An 18,967-nucleotide genomic window follows, 5' to 3' on the forward strand; every position below is an offset into this window, starting at 1 on the left:
GTTGGAAAGTGACCTACTAAATTAGCAAATGTCCTTAAGAAACTGTATACAGATTGCAAAATGATACCTCAGTGATTCTGTACTACATTTGTACAAGGAACAAAAATGTAAATGAGATAGCATTGTTTTTCTGGTTTTTTTCCCTCCTGCTTTGAAAAGAGTGTTTTCTCCTGTGGGGTTGCCAATGTTTGGACAGTTTCCCAAGAGGGAACTTACCCTGTTATAATTGCACATCTGCCCCATTCCAAAGTTGAACAAGTCAATACAGAAATCCTTTTATTTTCTTACTAAGGTTACACATGCTTTTGGATATTGTATCATGCTGGGGGAGTAGGTGAAGTCTCCAACACTAATACTTTATGACTCTGTAACTTAGGAAATTCTCATACGAAATTAAAAGAAAGCCAGAATCTAACATCAAACTGAGCATTGCTTGTTTGTTTTAAAATGCATCTCTAAAAAAAAAAATCAGATTTATGAATGATTATTTAATTTTCAGTTGTTTGTTTCTACTGAATTTTTAAGATTCAGACAGATTGAAGCACAATTCAAAATATATTTCCTATAACTCTCCACTCTGTGTGTTAGAATTAGCTGAGCAATGTACACTTTCTGTAAAGCACTTAGAAGCCATGCAAAAGAACAAAGGAATTAGGTAAATCTGAAGAGTTCATGCTAAGTGTTTTCTCTGCTAAGTGATCCATCCCAGATAGCTAATTCTTGGTCAAATACTGTTGCTCTCTAAGAGCGAGGGTATCAAACTATTTAAATTCAGGTATTTTCATGTAAAGATTCTGTCTTGGGAATAAGGTTACTTTACTCTTGAAGAAATATTTCCAGTTTTCCAAACAGAATGTGCACTCTGTTTCCCCCCCACAAGATCTCTGCCTTTAAAACTGTGACATTTTTAAGCATACATAAGGTATTAGCATACTTTTCTGGGTTCCCCAGGAGCTTGGTACTGGAGAACTCATGGGAACCAAACCATCTGTCTTTACAGTAAAACAGAGATCCCCACTGTAATCCCAGTAACAATCTTAAAATATTTTTAATATGAGTGGTATATATAAGTTGTCTCATATTGTGGAGAAGTATAAAACATCCATCTCTACTGTGTTGAAATGAATTGGTTAGCATACACTTGTGAATAGTAAGTGTGCTGCATCCATGACCCTCTGCCTGAATATAGGGGAAAGTAAGTGGTGTAGGAATAGCTCCAATCCACCTGGGAATTTTCTCATGGCAGAGATTCTCAGATGTCCCAACAGAAGAGTAGCACAGAAGGTACCTAGCTAGAACTGAAAATCTGGCTCTTTATTAGTACGTCTTTTTCCAAGGCTAGCAATATCAGAAAAATGTAGGATTATCACTGACAAGAAATTAAATAGAAAATTTGTCTGCATGTTTTCTGACCACTACATGGCCTGCAGAACTTTAAATGCATTTTTGCTTTGCAGGATGTTCTGGACTAATTTCTATAGTAAATAGAGTTTTAGCAGCAAATATTTCTTTGGCATGAATATTTGTTTCCATCTGATTCAATAGAAAACAAAATAAAGGCTAGCACTTTGTGCATTAGACGAAACTGGCAGCTTTGCCTAGGACAATAAAACATTGTGATGACTATGAAAGTGGTTCATTCATGCTGACAGCAGAGGAAATGGAAGAGGAAAAAATAATGCAAAGGATATGCTAAATGGAGGACTAGGAGATAAGGAATGGAATTATTTGTGTATAGTCTATGAAGTTTGGTTTTTCGCTTTAAAATTGAGAAAAAGTAGATCAAACTAAATAAATTCATCTGTATTTAATTTAGTCAGCCTTTATATTGTTCACTGTAGTAAACATTTTATAGTATTATTTTTCCAATAGAGTCTTGTTCCATTTAGTAGGATTCCTATGACAAAAAAATAACCAGACTGCATCTCTGGCTTTCGTCACTGAAAGGTTTTGTAGCCAACACTAGAGATATGTCTAATATCTCCAGGCATGAGAGCTAGAGCTCTCTATGTACTTGGCTTTATGAAACAACAGTTTGGCCTATGCATATATCCATGCCCATGAGTCACCCTTTTGTTCTCGCCCGCCACATCTTGATATTATTAAGTAAGCAGAAGGCTCCCAATGTTTATGGAACTATATGTGTGACGAGTCTTCCTCACTGGGATCCTGCTTCCTCATTCCCATACCAACCAGATGTTCCAGAAGCAAAAATTAATCTTAAGCAAAAGAAAAGAAAAGCAAAATTTTGGTAACCTGCTGATTGGTCAGGGCCACTGGAATACCCCAGGTGGGGTCTTTAGAGCCTCAGGGTTTGGCTCACTGCTGTCCTCTTAATCACATTCAACAATACTGTATTTTAGTCCAGCCCAAACATTGGCTTTCACAGTCATCAAATGATTCACTCAACTTGATAAAGAAATGACAATAATCAACATAAAACATGTGAAGCCCCCGGCTCCTTGACTCTCATTCGTGATCCAATCAATTACTTGCAGAATCTTCCATCCCACTCAGGTCTGCATCCCCCTCTGCCACTTGTGGCCTTGATGGGTCCCTATCAGCTGTTCAAAGCTCTGGGCACTGACTGCTGGACACTCCTCCAAGTGCCTGGGCTTCAGGTATTCTTTCCACCGGCAGTGGGGTGCACCCACATGATGCCGGGCTCATGTTCTCACAGCAGCCCCTCTCCTGCTGCCAGCTGTCTCCTCACTACACCAGTTCTCCACTCTGGCTGGTGCCTGGCTTCTGGTTATACCAGAAGCTGCAGTGTGTCTGCCCATACACAGCAAGTGCATGCTTCCAAAGCCTGGTGGCCGCTGCATCCATCACTTCTGCTGCTCCTCCATTGCTGCTTGTGCTCCTTACTGTGCCATCCAGTCCTCCCCCGGTGCCCCAGGACATTCCCCTGAGGTTTCCTTTCCCCACGTTCTTCAGGAAGCTGGGAGCTAAATTCCCACAATTTTGCTTTGCAGTCTGAGGTATATCAAAATATATAATAGAAGCACCAAGTTTTTCTCATTCACACTGGAGTAAGAGGAAGAAAATTTAGGCCTAATACTTTTCAGCCAAGTGTCCTTTTAACAGAAATAGTAATCATTGGTCAGAAAAAGATAAATATTTGCTGAACTTAGCTTGACTTAGAAAACCATCAAAGTCTGTTCCTGGCATTTCTATTCATGTGATGTTAATATTTGAAAGCTGATATTCATTTCTCCTCACACGCTTGTTTCTTTTCTCTCCAGAGAGAAAATTAAAGTTTTATTAAAACAAGACAAATTAAGTAAAGTATGAAAAACATAAAAAGAAGGTATATATGATCCAGAAATCCTGTCTCTGACAAGGCTATATTAATAATAATGTAAAATATTTGCTTTCCAAATGTATTTCTGTATCTAAAATAAAGTTGAAAACCATTTTACAAAAATGTCCATTTTTTCCTGTTTCAGGTTCATCTCAGAAAATTTCTCTTTTGCTGTAGGACAGCCTAACTCCAGTTCTAAAACATGCCACAGATATTTTACAGACTTTGGATTAAATAGGCTGGTTAAGAATGTTTTTTTTAAGAAGGGGATTGAAAAAAAAAAAGAAAATATAATTATACCTCTGTGCTGCAATGATACCCTGAGTACTTCATTTAGTTCTGCTGTCTCCCCTCCCACTTCCCAAATAATAGAGTACAACTAGAAAAAATACAGAGAGAGAAACAAGGATGACCAAGGGCAAGGAGAGGCTTCTGTACAAAGAGAGACTAAGTATATGAGGGGCAGTTCAGGGAAATTATTAGACAGAAGTGACAATTTTTACCTGATCTAGCCACAGAAAGCAGTCTATAGCTGTGACCAAACACAAGTGCACAGCTGCAAACAGCTTCAAATATGGCCGACTGACCCCTCATTGAATGAGGTATCAGATTCAAAAGGTAGTGTCTTTTGTAACATCCCTCTGTGGAGCTCCCAGCCTGTTGCTATTTTCAGTATGGGAGTGGGGGAAAGGGAGTGGAGATAATTCAGTCTGGAGGGTTTGCAGCCCCCCTCCCCCCCGAGGCTGGGGTGGGTGTACTGGGGGGAGGGCCTCCAATACACCCACCCCACCCTTCAGCACCAGCTGGGGAGCCCCAAGAATGCACTGCATCCTCTGTCTTTTCCCCCTCCCATTCTGAAAACAGTGAGCACTGGCAGAGAGCCTGGCCATTGCTCTGAGAACCTGGCTACAGGCTCCCAGCCTGCAGCTGGAGTCTTCTCCCCCATGGAACCAACAGCAAATTTCTATTTGGTCTAGGTTAATGTAACACTTTGCAGAAATTGCTCTGAGTTACAGCTGGGAGCTGCATTTCTGTCTGAACCCAGAAAGCATGTTTAAAATTAATAAAAGAAAACACTTTTTCACATAGCATGTAATTAATTTGTAGAATTCTTTGTAGAGGCTGCCAATTTCATCAGATTCAAAAGAGGACTGAACAAGTTCTTTAGGGATAGGGCTGTTGGTGGGAGTTGGGAAGCAGGGAGTAGAGGGGAACAGGGAGTGTGGAGGGGGTGCAGGTGGCAGGGAGGCTGGCACAGGCATGGGGGGCCCAAGGATTGGGTGGGGGAACAAGCACAGGCAAACGTCTAAGGGGTGGGCAGACATGGGGGGAAACAGAAGGGTCAGGCGCAGGCTGAGGGTGTGCAAGTGGTGGGGGTCTGGCCCTTTGTCCCTGCTACTGCTTTCCCCGCCACAGGGGTGGGGGAATGAATTTAAGATGACCCTCTAATAATTAGTTTCTGTATGTGGAACATTACAACAGATGAATAATTTTCCATGTGCAAAGTCTAATTATTGGGTGGTTGTCTTAAATTCAAAGTCATCGTGGATTTGGGTAATATGGTACTTTGTATTAAAATGAGTTGCCATGCACTTAAGAGTGCCATGTCCACATGATGCACTTCCTTAATTCGGTGAAACTGGAAAAATATTTTAGCCTATGTACACCTGTGTGAAGCATAAGTAAATTCACCTCAAATTAAGTACTGCATGCTAATGTTTACGTGCTGCATACTATGTTCCTCCAACCACCCTCCCACACTACTTCACAGTCTGTTTATAAATGTGTTTTGTTCTCCTTTGGGGCCATAAGTGAAAGTTTACTCCCTCTTTAATTGCTGACACTCGGTCAGGTTCCATCCATTTGTTAGTACATGTTCTTAGAATCTGCATAGCTAACATTTTACTCTAGACCTGAAGGATCTATTGCTATGCTTCCAACTGGAGCTGTGCAGAGGTTCTGTATTACCTCATCCTTAAGGGAGAGGCAAAAGTTTAGGAAGACTTGAAAACAAGACATTGCAACATAGGTGTTTTTGAAGCTATTGAAAGAGGAACCTCCTGGTAAGATCACAGTTGGGGGTCCATGTAATTAACTAATACTACGGGGATGAAAATGGCTTAGAAAAGAGCGAAGTACAAAACACCCTCATCGATAATCAAGCCAGCTGCTCATATTCTGAGGAGTTGGTTATTAAGTGCCAACAGTGATCCACACTTTGACACTGCTGATACAAATGAGGAAGATGAGGTTGGACTCCTAATCTCCAACCTAAATTTTCTCTGCTGCAGCTAGAAGTCATCGATCAGAGAAAAACCCATCCCCAACCTCTCTGTAATCACTCTTCAGGTATTTGAAGACTGTTATCTTCAGTCTTCCCTTCTCTGGATTGAATAAACTGAGCTCTTTCAACTTTTCCTCATAAGTCCCCAGTAAGTTTTGTTGCGCTCCACTGGACTTTTCAATCTGTTCACATCTTTCCTGAAGTGTGTCACAGTACTCCAGGTGAGCCCCACCCATGATGAAGAGAGAAAAAGAATCTCCCATGAATTTGCAAATGATACACCTGTTAAAACAATCCAGTATGCTGCTGGCCTTTTTTTGAAATGTAGCAGCATTATAATTGGACCTGCCTGAAGGGATAGGAAGGACTGCTCTGCAGTAAGGCTGTGCAAAGCTTTGGTCCCTGATTCGATTTGGTGGAGATTTGGCTGAATCTCTGAATCTGAATCAAATCAGAGGACCCTTTTATCTCTCTAAATTGAATTGGAACCCTCCAAATCCATTTGGAGAGATTCAGCAAGATTCAGAGAATCGGACATAGAGACAGCTTTAAATGTTTTTTCTACATACCTCTAGGTAGCAGGGGCTTATGAATGCTGAGATGCTGGGGTGCATGGAGCATCCCACAGGAGTGTGGGGGGCTACCCAGCACACTCGGCAGCAGACCTGGAAGTAGACTAGAATCACTTCTGGTCCACTTCTGGGTCTGCTGGAGAGTGCACATGGGGGACCCCATGCCCTCCCAGCTCAGCGACTGGTGCCTCCTGGGTTGGGGGCTGGGGTCCCGGTGCACTACCTGGCAGACCTGGAAGTGGACTGGAAGTACTTCTGGTCCACTTCTGGGTTCACAGCCGAGCACATGGAGGGCTCCCCCCGCCACTCCTGTGGGATGTTCCATGTGCCTCTCTATCGCCGCGATCATGAGCCATGCCTGCTACCTCAAGGTATGCAGAAAAAGCTTGAAAGCTGTGTCCATGTCCAAAACATTGATTCTCTAAATCAGCGTAAAATCTTCAGATTTGGATTTGGCTGAATTGAATCAGGGACAGTGATCCAAATCAATGAATCAAATCACTGTCCCTGATTCGGGCTGAATCCAAATTGAATAGGGCCTGCTTCACACAGCCCTACCCTGCAGAGGGACAGGTGTGATGAGACAGAGTTTGTCCCGATAGGAACACCGTTTGCCCTGAAGATGAGTGAAGCTGCTCTGGAGGCAGCCTTCTTTGAACTGGGAGGGGTAATGTAGCCCTGGCAAGGTTTGAATGAGAGGGATGTTAGCAAAAGCCCAGGAAGAGTCCTGGCCTGGGATAGGCTGAGAGGGCTTGTTTAAAAGTGGGGGGGAGCAGTTTCTCTCAGGGAGGGGAACAGAGGGGGTGAGTGACAGGCTGGAGACCAGGAAAAGGACCTCACCAAAGCTGTCCCTTAGAGAGCCCGTGTCAGAGCCCTACAGAGGTGGTAGCTAGAGGCTGCACTGAGAGTGATGCACAGGAGCCCTGGCAGGGAAGGTACAAGAGAGGAGCTGCCTGTGAGGAGACTCTGAGCCTGGGAAGACCCTGCTACAAGTCCCTCTGTGGCATGGGTGAGCACAGGAGGGGAGGGGACACAGGAGGGGACACAGGAGCAGGAGGAAACTGCCTTCGTTTGCTCTGTGAGTGAGAAGGCATCCAGGGAGGGGCAGGCTGAGTGTGCCAGGGGAGCACTGGGCTAGAGGGGAAGGGACCGCTCCAGCCACCAGAAGCCCCAGGGGCAGGCAGGGCCCAGGGAGGGGCTGCATTTGCTAGGTGCTGCCAGGGTGTGCTGGGCTGGGGAACTGCTATGGCCTGCAGCTCAGACACTGCTCCCTGCTGTGCCAAGGGACCAGGGTCTGAGCAGGAATAAGTTCTCTTGCAAGGATCACAGTGGAGGAGGTACCACCACCACATGCTGCACTGAGACCCCTGGAGCTGTTGAGAGGGACACCAACAGCAGGGACACAGGGTTCTTATAGTTACCCTGAAGCATACAAGTTATAGACTGATTGTGTAAATAAGTTCTAGATAGTTTATAAGTTGGTGCATCAATTTATTTATTTATTGGTTTCTTATTTATTGTGGGTAATTTGTATGCCTCCCCCTGGTATGAGGTGTGTCAGAGAAACATTAACCTTAAGCCACCATCACCAAGTTATGTCTGTGTAACATTATTGGTTTTATTGTATTTATTATATAGATTATCTTGTAAATAATTACATTCTGTAAGTAGTTTTATAATGGTCTGAAAGATTGTTTTGATTGTTAGGAGAGGCTCTGCATTTGGGAACCCTGCAGCAGCTACCCAGGGACCTGAGCAGGGTCATTGGCTACCGGGTACCCCAGGATCCCACTATTTAGGTGAAGGCATGGGTAGCGTTGCACCCAGGGTTACAACAACAAGAACACATTGTTGGCTCATATTTACCTTATAGTCTAATGTAACTTTCAGGTCCTTCTCTGCTGCAGTGCAGCTAACCGGTCATTACACAGTTTCTATTTGTGCATGCAATTATTCCATCCCAAGTGCATAACTTTGCACATAACGTTCTTGAATTTAATCTGATTATGAACCATTTTCCTAATCAATCTAGGATATTTTGGATCCTAGCCCAACCCTCCAGAGTCTCTGCAGCTTCACCCAACTTGGCGTCATCTGCAAATTTTCTAAGAGCCAATCTAATTAAAATGCCCACAGTGTCTCTTGTATTCAGCATCCTGCATTTCAAAATGGTGGTAGTGGAACTTTAATTAAATCTTGCTTGATGAGCTTTAGTTAAAGCACCCTTGCTTTCATTTTGAAATCCAGGGGCAATGAATACACAAACTGCTGCAGCACTTTGGAGTGTTCTGATTGGAATGCTCCAGCAGACTTAATTAATTGATTAATCAAGTAATCAAGTAATTGAGTCTGCTCTGACACATTCTAATTAGAATGCAAGTAAAAGTGTCCCTTGTTCTCCTTTAGGTGCTTCACAATCAGTTTCTTGAGGACCTGCCCCAAGGTCAGACTACCTGGTCTGTAAGTCCTTGGATCATCCTCTTCCCTTCCTTAAAGATGGGCACTATATTTGCCCTTTTCTAATCAACCAGGACATCACCATACTTCCACAAGTTCTCAAAGAGGATAGCTAATGGTTCTGAAATTACCTCAGCCAATTCCTTCAGTACCTAGAGCGTGAAAGCATCAATTTTCTCTACGTAATCCCTGACCTATTCTGCCTTCTCTTCATCATCCATAACAAGATTGCCTTTTGCATTCCATAAGGGATTTATGGTTTCTTTTATCTTCCTCTTACATTTGATATACTTATGTATATTGCCTTGTATGTCCCGTGCAAGCTACATCCTAAATTGTGCTTTGGCCTTCCTAATTTTCTTCCTGTGGACCTGTGCAATACTCTTATACCCTTCCCTATATGACCAGCTTCCCACTTTGTAGGATTCAACTTCTTGAAAGAGTGCTGTCTAACCAGATTGGTCTCCTATTGTACTTCCTATTCTTTTGTCGCATCAGGATAGCATGTTCCTGCACCCTTAAAAAGGCCTTCATAGAAGTACTGCCAATGCTTCCTGAATCCTCTACTACTCCCTGCCCAGGGGATCCTACCCACCAGTTTCCTGAGTTTTCTAATGTCTGCTTTTCTGAAGCCCAGTGTATTTATTCTACTGCTTTGCTTTTCTCCCTTTAGAATGTTGAACTCTACCATTTGGTGGTAACCGGAGTTGCTGTGCAGTAGCATCACTGAATGGCTTTCTTGTGATACTGACTGCACAGTAGCCCAAGACTACTGCACAGTAGTATCACATCATGCTTCTTGCCACACAACACTTCTGCACAGTGGTCACTGGCTACTGCACAGTCAGCATCTCATGAAGATGCGGCCACCATCACCCAAGTTACCTTCCACCTTCAATTCCTCCCAGTTTGTGAAGAGCTTCCCCCCTAATTTTCCATTTACCATTTGTATCAACAAGTCATTTCCACCACACTCCAAGAATTTGCTAGACTGCATGTGCACTTCTGTGTTTCCCTCCCAGCAGATGTCCTGATAATTAAAGACCTCCATGAGAACCAGGTCCTGCAATTTGAAAGCTTTTATCAGCTGTCTAAAGAAGCCCTCATCTACCTTTTAGATAAGGTGTGGTGGCCTAGAGCAGATAGCAACCATGACATCCCTCCTCCTGCTCGCCCCTTTAACCTATACTCAGAGGCTTTCAACAGACCTACCTTCTACTTTGTAGTGCACCTCAGAACACACATACATCTGTATTGTACATAACACTTCGTCCTTTCCTTGCCTATCGGTTTCAAACACGGATAGCCATACATGACTGTATTGCATGTGAACTGTCCTACTACATCTGTGTAAACCCAAATACATCAAAACAATACCTAGAGACTTCCTTCAAATTACCATAGAGAAACACTGACTCAGTGGAATCAAAACCTACTATCCAGTCAGACATGCCTTCTGTTTACCATCAATTATGCAGCATCTCACTGTCAGATAAATCTCTACCTCATATAGGAAAGCCATGTTTTCTTCTAAAATAGCACTTATGTCAGAGGTTCAACACTGAAAAACAATACCTAATTTCCTCCTACCTAAACATTTTTTTCATCAATACTTTTAAAGTTTCCCAGTTTCTATTAGATTTTATACATTAATGAATTACTGCCATTATTTGAAACTATTTCCTCAAGATACATCCAAACTGATATAATTAGGATCAAGAGAATGTACTGTACTTTTCTGGCATAAGAAAGCTATCAGCCAGAACAGTCAGAAAAATGTAGATGTAGGAAAAGATATGTGTAGACACCATTTCATGATGTAACTGGATTGCTATGGGAAGTAATCATGGGATCACTGGATAGCTATGGGAAGTGATCACAGTATTAGCAGCTACAAATGTTAGCATTATGGTAGGTGTGTAATCTGGACTTTGTCAGCAATTTTTGTGGGAAGAATTTCATAATGTTGCACTGTGAGCAGCTTATGTATGATTCTTGTTGAATAACTGTGCTTTTATAGTTAACTGCTGTCTATTAAGTTAAATCAATTCTTTTTTATGTACTTGTAATTGATCACAATGGAGTGCATAAATCAAAACGAGAACAATAAACAACTATATAAAATTAAAATGTGATTATTTGAACTCCAGTTTTAACTCTTGGCCATTCAAAACAGAAACCTTCAATACTAGGAGGGTATCCCTGCCCACATGAAGGCTGCATGCCTCCTGGAGGCAGGGGGAATACAGAGAGCTCCTGCAGGTGGCAGTGGTGATATTGGTGGAAGGAGGATGGTGGCAGCAAGCAGGAAGCTCCCATAGGTAGTGGTGGTGGGTGGGCAACTAACATTCAGCAACTACCCACAGACATCCCTGGCAGCAGTGGCCAGTGGTGATTGTGGACTGCTCACAGATGCTGCCGGTGGTGTCAGCAGCGAGGTGGGGGGTGGCGAGCAGTGACTACCCACAGGCACTGCCGATAGTGTCAGTGGTGCCCTTTCACAGGGGATGCACTGCCATGCTCAGAAGGTGCATGTGTACCTGCGTGCACCCTCTACAAATTGCCAGTGTCTGCCCGTCATGGCTTTATTATATAACCAATTGCTACTGCTGCAGGACCCCATACCTTCAACTTCGGAGTAAACTTACATTCATTTTGTGCACATGGTAACACCAGTTTGATGAAGATGTCAGCACTTAATCATTTAGACCTATTTTAAGTCAGAATACCACAGGAAAAAGTGCATAAAAACCTTGTGGGTCACCCACATGATCATGGATCCACTTAAACTGAGATGCTGGTGTATAATGTGTACTTTGGCCTCTAATATAACCTGGAACAGCCTCAAATTCCATTATCTGGAATTCTTTGAGTATAGAGAGCTTTGACTAGAGGGCTTGCTTCTCTTTACGACCCTTACACTTGTGTTATGCCAATTGCTGTTTTCCCCAATCCAAGGACACTCACAGATATCTATTTCCTGCAGCTTTCTGGTCCCCTTTCATTTCTAGAGGACTGTAAATAGAGTATAATGTGGTTCTTCATTTACTTATAGAATATACCATTTTGGTTACCCATTTTTTGGGGTCTAAGATGATATTCACATCTGGAAGAAACATAAGACTTGCTAATACTGGATCTGCACGTTTCCAAACTCTCAGTATTATTTCCTTATTTTCAATATTTAAAATTAATCAGATGCCTTTAAAGTTTATGCATCCAATGTCCAATTAACAGCAAAGATGTCAACATAAAAGGCTTGAAATGAGTAACAGGACATGACTAAGTGATTGCGGAAAATGATTTCTAAGAAAAAAACTAAAAACAAGTACATTTGGCTAAGGAAAATTAAGGGTCTCTGACAAGTCAATGAAAACAAAGTGCCCATTGAGTTTAAAGAAACAGAAAAAACAAGAACAGTTTTCTTGCCATATTTTTTATTACCCTGCCTGTTTTTAACTGTTTCATCCTCTCCCCAGAGGGGTCTGCCTCAAAGCCTTTTGCAATATAAATACAGTTTGATGAGAAAGAAAAAAACACAAAGAATTGGACAAGTTACCCTATTTTAGAGTAGTCAGATATTTCCTTACCATGTTGGAAGGAAGAACTTTATGTACCCAAACCCATTTCCCAGAAGTTACACATGTCCAAAACTGCCTCAGTCTTGCTGGAGCCAATTGGTAGTTACCGCATGCTAATTCAGCTGGAATCCAGAAACTAATGGTTTTTCTACCTAAATCCTCCCCCCAACCCTGCCTGTCCCCTCCCCCAGGGAATCAATCCCTTAGGTGTCATCAGAGCTTGTATAATGTAAGCCAACCACTAGAATACCTACTTGGAATGGGCTCCAATCCACCTGCTCAGACTCCAGCACAGGTTGGGCAAACACCAATGCAAGCTCCCTCCCCTCCCTTTTCCCCCACTTCCATCATGCAGACAGCACCAGAGCTGGGAACAGGGGGAGGAAGAGGGCTACGGGAGAGAAGCTGCAGACATACATCTCCTTGGCTGGATCCAGTCCAAAGTGGAGCCCGATCCCCAACACTCCCAATGGAACAGCGAATGTCTCTTGGGTTGGGAAGCTTGATCTAACTCATAGCATTTTCTGTCAAGTGCCATGAGCTAGATCAAGGAACTGTATGTCTATTAGTGCCCCATGTTACACATCTGCAACCTGAAACAGTCCCCGAATAAGATATGTAGTGATTGGAACAAAGATCAAAAGCCAGATCATCTCCCTCCTAGGTGAGTACCCCATCCACTAGTCTACAAAGCCATGCTCCCTCTTGTGCTCTCTTTCTGCTCCAGCAAATTTTGAATTCCTTTCTGCACAATGGTACAGCTGCAAAACAGAGTGCTTTCCCCCAGTAGCTTATAGTCTTACAGTTTGGGTGCTCTTAGGATATAGAAAAAGTTGCCTATTTGGCTAGCTATAGCCCACTTCCTGTTCACTATGCTGGTTGTATTGAAGTGCTTAACTTTCCCTATGCACCCTGCAGGGAGCTTGAGAGTTAATGCATCCAATGAAAAGTTCCACTCCTGTTACCTTTTAACCTGAAAGTTAAAAGTTAGGCATGCAACAGCTAACTTTCAGGTGCCCAAATACTATTTGGCTCTAGGCTTAGTTTATGTTTTATAATGCATTAACTCACGTATTTTGAAACTTATGCAGACAAGCTGGCTGCACATTTTAAAAGGGTACTAACCTTTTGTAGGCAACCACATTCTTAAAACATCTTCAGATAATAACTGAAATGTTTTAAAACATACATTATTACCCCTCATATGAACAGACCCTGAACTCAATTTGCTTCCTGAACTACAAGGAAGAGAGTGGGCTTTCCCATTGTGTATAGTGTTCATGGGGTTTCCAGACTATGCCTTCCTCCACAAATCAGTTCTGCAATACACTTCTTTCTTGAGGATACAGAGAGAGAAACTCAGCAGGATGCATCCTGATTAAGGTTTAATCTCCCTGAAAGATTATCTATGGAAGAATTTAAAATCAGGCTTCCATGATACAATCAGGGTAGAGGGACTTATGTTATGCTTAGGATAAGGGGGAAGAAAAAATATTTTATTTTTAATTATACTCTGTGGGCTGGGATATAAATTTGGGTCTCAGTGGAATTCCCCTGGAGAAAGTATTCACAAAGATAAAGGATAGAATAGAGTTGATTTGTAATAATTGAGGGCCATATCCTATTTCATGAATTAGGCATCCAAGTGTGATTCTATTCCACAGTGATCAAGTCCTGAAGAAACATTAACTTGGTTCATTTTTATTGTACCATCATCTTAGCCTTAAGACTAAGTCACAAAAATGTAGCAAGGGGAAAGGACATCCCACTAGCTTTGGTATTAACACTTTTTCAGGGATTTAAGCAGGGTGGAAGATGACACATAAGCACCTAGGTCTGCTTAGAAAACTTGAAGGTAAAATAGGATCAGTCTAAGAATGTTTAGCTATAGTTACCTTCAACCTCAGTAAGTAGGAAAATAGTCACAATTATTTCTGTTTTAGATCTCTTTCCCTTTGCCTGTTGACTTACTCTATTTCTCTCTCTCTTTTCCCACCTGTTGTGGGTATATACAAGCATTACATTTAGATTGACCCAAACAAAGTTAGGGGCAGAAGTTACATATAAACTGGTTTAAGTGATCAGAAACTGGTTTAAACCTGTAACAGAACTTAAGTTAAGTGCACATAAACTAGTTTCAGAATGGCTGAAACTAGTTTAAGATAAACCTGTTTGAATGTAGTATCAAACTTAACTGATTTGGGTCAAACCAGCTTATGCAACTTCTGGTTGCATAAACCCTTTCCTGTTTTAAGTTAAATCAGAGTTTCTCTCTGCCCTGGGATGTGCTCTCTGCTCGAATATAGGAGGGCTGGTCCCGCCCTCAGCTGCCAAGAGAGACATTTTCATTCCCAGCAGCCAGGAACAGGACATATTTCTCTGCCTCATCCCCTTCTCTGCTGGGGAATTGACCCAGCTGGGGCAGAGGAGAAAACCCCCCACTGCTGACTTCTTCCCTCTGCTGGGCACTAGATGGGTACATTTCTCGCCCCAACTCCCTCCTCAGCTGCCCAAAGGACCTGCCAGGCTGTGAGCTGCATGTACTGGGGAGTTTGCACTGCAGGACTGTCTGGGGTTGGGGAGCTGCAGCCTGGGATGCGAGCCACCTCTCTCCTCCAGTGTCAGCCCTTCCATAGCTTGATGGGCAGAGTGGGCCAGGAACAGAAGTTGTGCCAGGCAGGGATGACAGGCAGTCAGGACTGGCTCCAGCCACGTGGTGAGGGAGGACTTTCCTGGAACCTGCATGGAGCTTGGGGTAGGTCTGGCTCTCCAGCAGGGGAAGGAATAATGTGCCAGGGTATAGCTCTGCCTAGGAGATGCCATGCAGCCCCGATGCCCTGACTTCTCCCAGGCAGCTGTGGTGAAGTGACATCACCAGGAGCCATGCTCATTCCACTGCCACTCCTGGGACACAGCAGGGGTCTGCAATGAGGATGAGAGAGGGAGGGGGAGGAGGCTGCCATTTTTCCTCTCCGCTCCTTTCTCAGCTGGCCTGGTTGCCAAGGAGAACATGTCACAGGGTGATCCAACTAGCTTCCAGCTGCAGGGAAGCCCACAGTCCCCACCAGAGCCAGAAGCCAAGGTGATCACCCAGCTACGTCTCCTCCCAAGCTGGCTGTGCCCCCACCACTGCCACTGCTGCAGAGAGGGGGGAGGGCTAGACAGACCCCAGCTTGGGTCCTTGCTCATGGGAAATTAACCCCCCCACCCCAGCTAGTTTGTTTGAAGGTATTGCCAGGGCTGGCTATGCCTCCCCAGCTTCTTTGTAGCCAAGACCACACTCTAGCACCCCTTGGCTTCTGAGGGGTCTGAGCCACTGCAGGCATATGTCTCCATTTCCTGAATGTCTATTTACTTTCAAATTAGTTCAATTTAGGTATGTTAGCCTAATTTGAAAAGACTGTATCAATTCAGGCTCCAGCTGTTTGAATGTCTGTCCCCAGCTCAGACTAGGAAGGTTAACCTGGCCTAGTGAATGTCTTCAAACATTCACAGCACTGCTCTGGGGCTGGGAAAACCCAGCCACTCTCCACAGCCATGGGGTTGTACTGTTCCTACCTCCTGACCCTGACCCCTTCAACTTTTTTCAGATCCCCCAGCACCCTGCCCCAAGACCATGTAGCCCCCGGGCACCTGATAATCCCCCATGGACCCACCAGCCTCCACCCAGCCCTTGCCCTAACATACTTATATCTGGCTCTCTATGCCTTTCCTGGCAAGCAATAAGCACCTTAACTTGCCACTCCCTGCTAAACTTTAAAGTGACTTAAGCCACCTAACTTAAGCTAGGTCCCAAAAATGCTTGTTTGCACCCTGTGAGAATTTCTATGCAGCAAACTGAAGGCAGGATTGCAACCTGGTCAGTCATAGCCAACCTAGCTTTAGGCTGGCTAGCAAGGATAAGAATGAAGACAGCCCAGACTGGCAATTTGAGCACATTTGAGAATTTGAGGATCCTCAATTAAATACTCTTGTGGTCTATTGTGTAAACCCACACACCCATCTCTTCATTGCTATAATCTTGGTGCTCTCACAACTTAATTTTATTGTATAGAAGACTCTTCTCTCACTTTCTTCCCTCTGGATTTTGAGTCCTGAAAAAATTTCCAACCCCCACCTTGTATATTTTTTCCTATTTCCCTTCCCATCACGTGGGTAGCAATAAAATAGTTAATAATGACATGAAATGGGGTCATTATGCTTTAGCCATGTAATTCCCCATGAGATAAATGAGGGTTTAAAAGTTCAAAACTCCTAGGGCCATTGTTTCTAACAATCAGAAAGGTAGCCTATTTACTTTGTATTTGGAAGGCTAACTTTATGAGGTTGATTCTAAATTTACCTGAAAAACAAAGTAATTGTTGATACTAAAAAGACTGTCAACAAGGCCCATATAAATACATTTAATGGGGTGAATATACTACATTTCTTGATTAAAACACTGCTGCAACATCAGCATTGCCATCTTCATGATTTAATCAAATGTTACACTATTAATTTATTTTGTTTGGATTTCTAATGCTCCAGCTCCTGGATGCATGTGGTTATATGGTTATGGAATAATTAAAAAATAAATATCCTCATCCTAATGAAGAAGACTTTGAAAATGTGAAAGACAGGGAGTCTGAAGTTCCTAATAAAAAAGCAAGGACAAATGAACCTAAATTTTTTCAGTTCTTTTTGTTTTTGTTTAGGATTTTTTGGTAAAACAATATTGTGTTTTAAGGACTGAACACATGACTTTTAAATACATGGATTTGTCAGTATCAGCTCTTTGATCCTCTGGGCTACATGTGATACTATATTGCTATAGTGATGCGCTATGGCAATGTAGCATCTGCAGGTGTCTACATGTGACCAGCAGCTGCTTCACCATAGTGGTATGCTCCCCTCTTATAGTGCACCTCTATGGTGAAGTAGCAGCTAAAAATAATCATGTGCCATGATGGTTGTTACTGTGCCATGCTTTTGGAAGTAACAGCCCAGTAACAATGTTATCATAAAACAATGTGTAGACATGCTTTCTGATTATCAATAAAAACTTAGGATTCTCATCAGGTTATAGGAATAGGTGAAGACAGGTTAGAGATGCACACTATAGACTAGATGAATCAGAGCTGCATAGTTTTCATAAGCAAGAGCTCACTTACAGGATTGGTTATAGGACTAGTTATTAGAGACAGAGACTGTACTTCCTTAGTATCTTGTATGGCACAGAGCATACCTTGACTGTAAATGAAAAAAAAAAATCACTGGTGAAGTTCACAACTATATATTTGCAGGTCACACTACTGGACTTACTATACCTCCAGACCTGTATAGATGTTAATTTTCTTCTGTCCTCCTACTTTGGGAAATATGATAGAAGGAGGTTTGCTTACAGTCAATTTAAAAAGCTAGATGGAAATTCCCAAGGTTTCTAAGTGCATTGTCAAATGGTATTTCCGAAATGGACATCTTCTCAGCCTCCTTCCTCCAGTTATATGTGGGATAAGCCACAGTAAAAAAAAAAAAGGAGTTTACTCAATTCCAGTAACCTATACCCTCATAAAGTTGCTGAAGGTTTACATATTACACACAGACATTCGCAGGGTAAATAACTGCTTAAAAATCAGATAGTGCTCAGTTCAGTTCAAACATTTAGCAAACTTCTTTAGTAAAGGAGAAGACTACAAATACAAGCAAATTATTCTTCCTAGGGAAAAAAAGAAACACAGAAAAGGACCAAATCTCATTCCTATGTTATCATTTATGTACTGGTTTTTGGCAGCTCAGAAAGCCTTCCTTCACTGGGCCTCTCTCTCCTGAAAGCTGAACTTTCTGTTTTTATATCTGTGTATTTAGGAAATAAGTTTTATATCTTAACATTTTGCATTAAGCATGTTTATAACTAATTTCAAGAGTACTGCATCACACTGACCTTTCATGTACCTAGAGGTTTTTCCTTGCAGTATTACTTGCTGTCTTTTGCTGTATTCTGGTAGTGGAAGGTATACTTCACTTATTTTCTTTATGCTAAAGCTAATATAGTTATTAACTTTTGAGATTTGTTTGCTTTTAAATCCAGCTGATTATCATTTATGGGTAATTCTGTCTTGACCACACAAAGCTTAAGTGCACATTGCTCCTGAAAACTAGAATGTGGCAAAAACCACTGGGATTTTTTGTTGCTTGCTTTTTATTTCAAAATCCTTAGAAAACCTTAATTTCCTCTGATTTCAATAAACACTGTGAGATTGATTTGTATTTATACAAGATATTTTTACCTCTTGAAGTAAAAAGAATGGTTTTTAATCACATATGCTGACAGGGCTTGATTAGTCAAACATACATACCTGCAGCTCTGGCTGAATAAACCTCCATTGCATTCAATTTATTGAAAGCATTGTTTCAAAAGCATGAGGAATTACACATAAGAAATTTCAAATGACTGATAAAAAGTTAGCATAATATCACTGTCTGATGGTTTGTTTTTAAATAGTCTGTGTTATTCTTGGAGCTTGTCAAAAAGCTCACATCCTGCTGTGCTCATTATCAAAAAATATTTATATGTAAATAAAATCAAGTAAAAGAGCTCCTATTATAAGTGTGCAATCTCTTTAACTTCTTGAGAGAATGAGCCTACTTTTTTGCAGTGCCCAAGTGTTTTGCATTTAGACATCTGTGTACTGTATCTCTCATACACTCTCAGAAAAAAAAAATCAACAAAATCTTGACATGCTTTAGAGAATTTCCTCTTTCTCTACCTACGGACAGTCATTCTTCTAAA

General features: G+C 42.2%; 1 protein-coding gene across 2 annotated transcripts in view; it reads right to left on the reverse strand.

The window, feature by feature from the left end:
- The window catches only part of LOC109319341 (tissue factor pathway inhibitor-like), a 75,014-nt gene that overhangs the window by 55,865 nt on the left and 182 nt on the right, over positions 1 to 18,967 (reverse strand). The window contains exon 2 of one of the 2 annotated variants that reach the window (XM_019548828.1): positions 3,605 to 3,683. The exons of the other annotated variant lie outside the window; for it this stretch is intronic. The gene's annotated coding sequence lies outside the window, so the exon portion shown is untranslated. The remainder of the gene's footprint in view (positions 1 to 3,604; positions 3,684 to 18,967) is intronic. 2 annotated transcript variants of the gene reach the window in all.

Source organism: Crocodylus porosus, unplaced genomic scaffold (assembly GCF_001723895.1).
Source record: "Crocodylus porosus isolate Cpor-Errol unplaced genomic scaffold, CroPor_comp1, whole genome shotgun sequence".
NCBI lineage: Eukaryota > Metazoa > Chordata > Crocodylia > Crocodylidae > Crocodylus > Crocodylus porosus.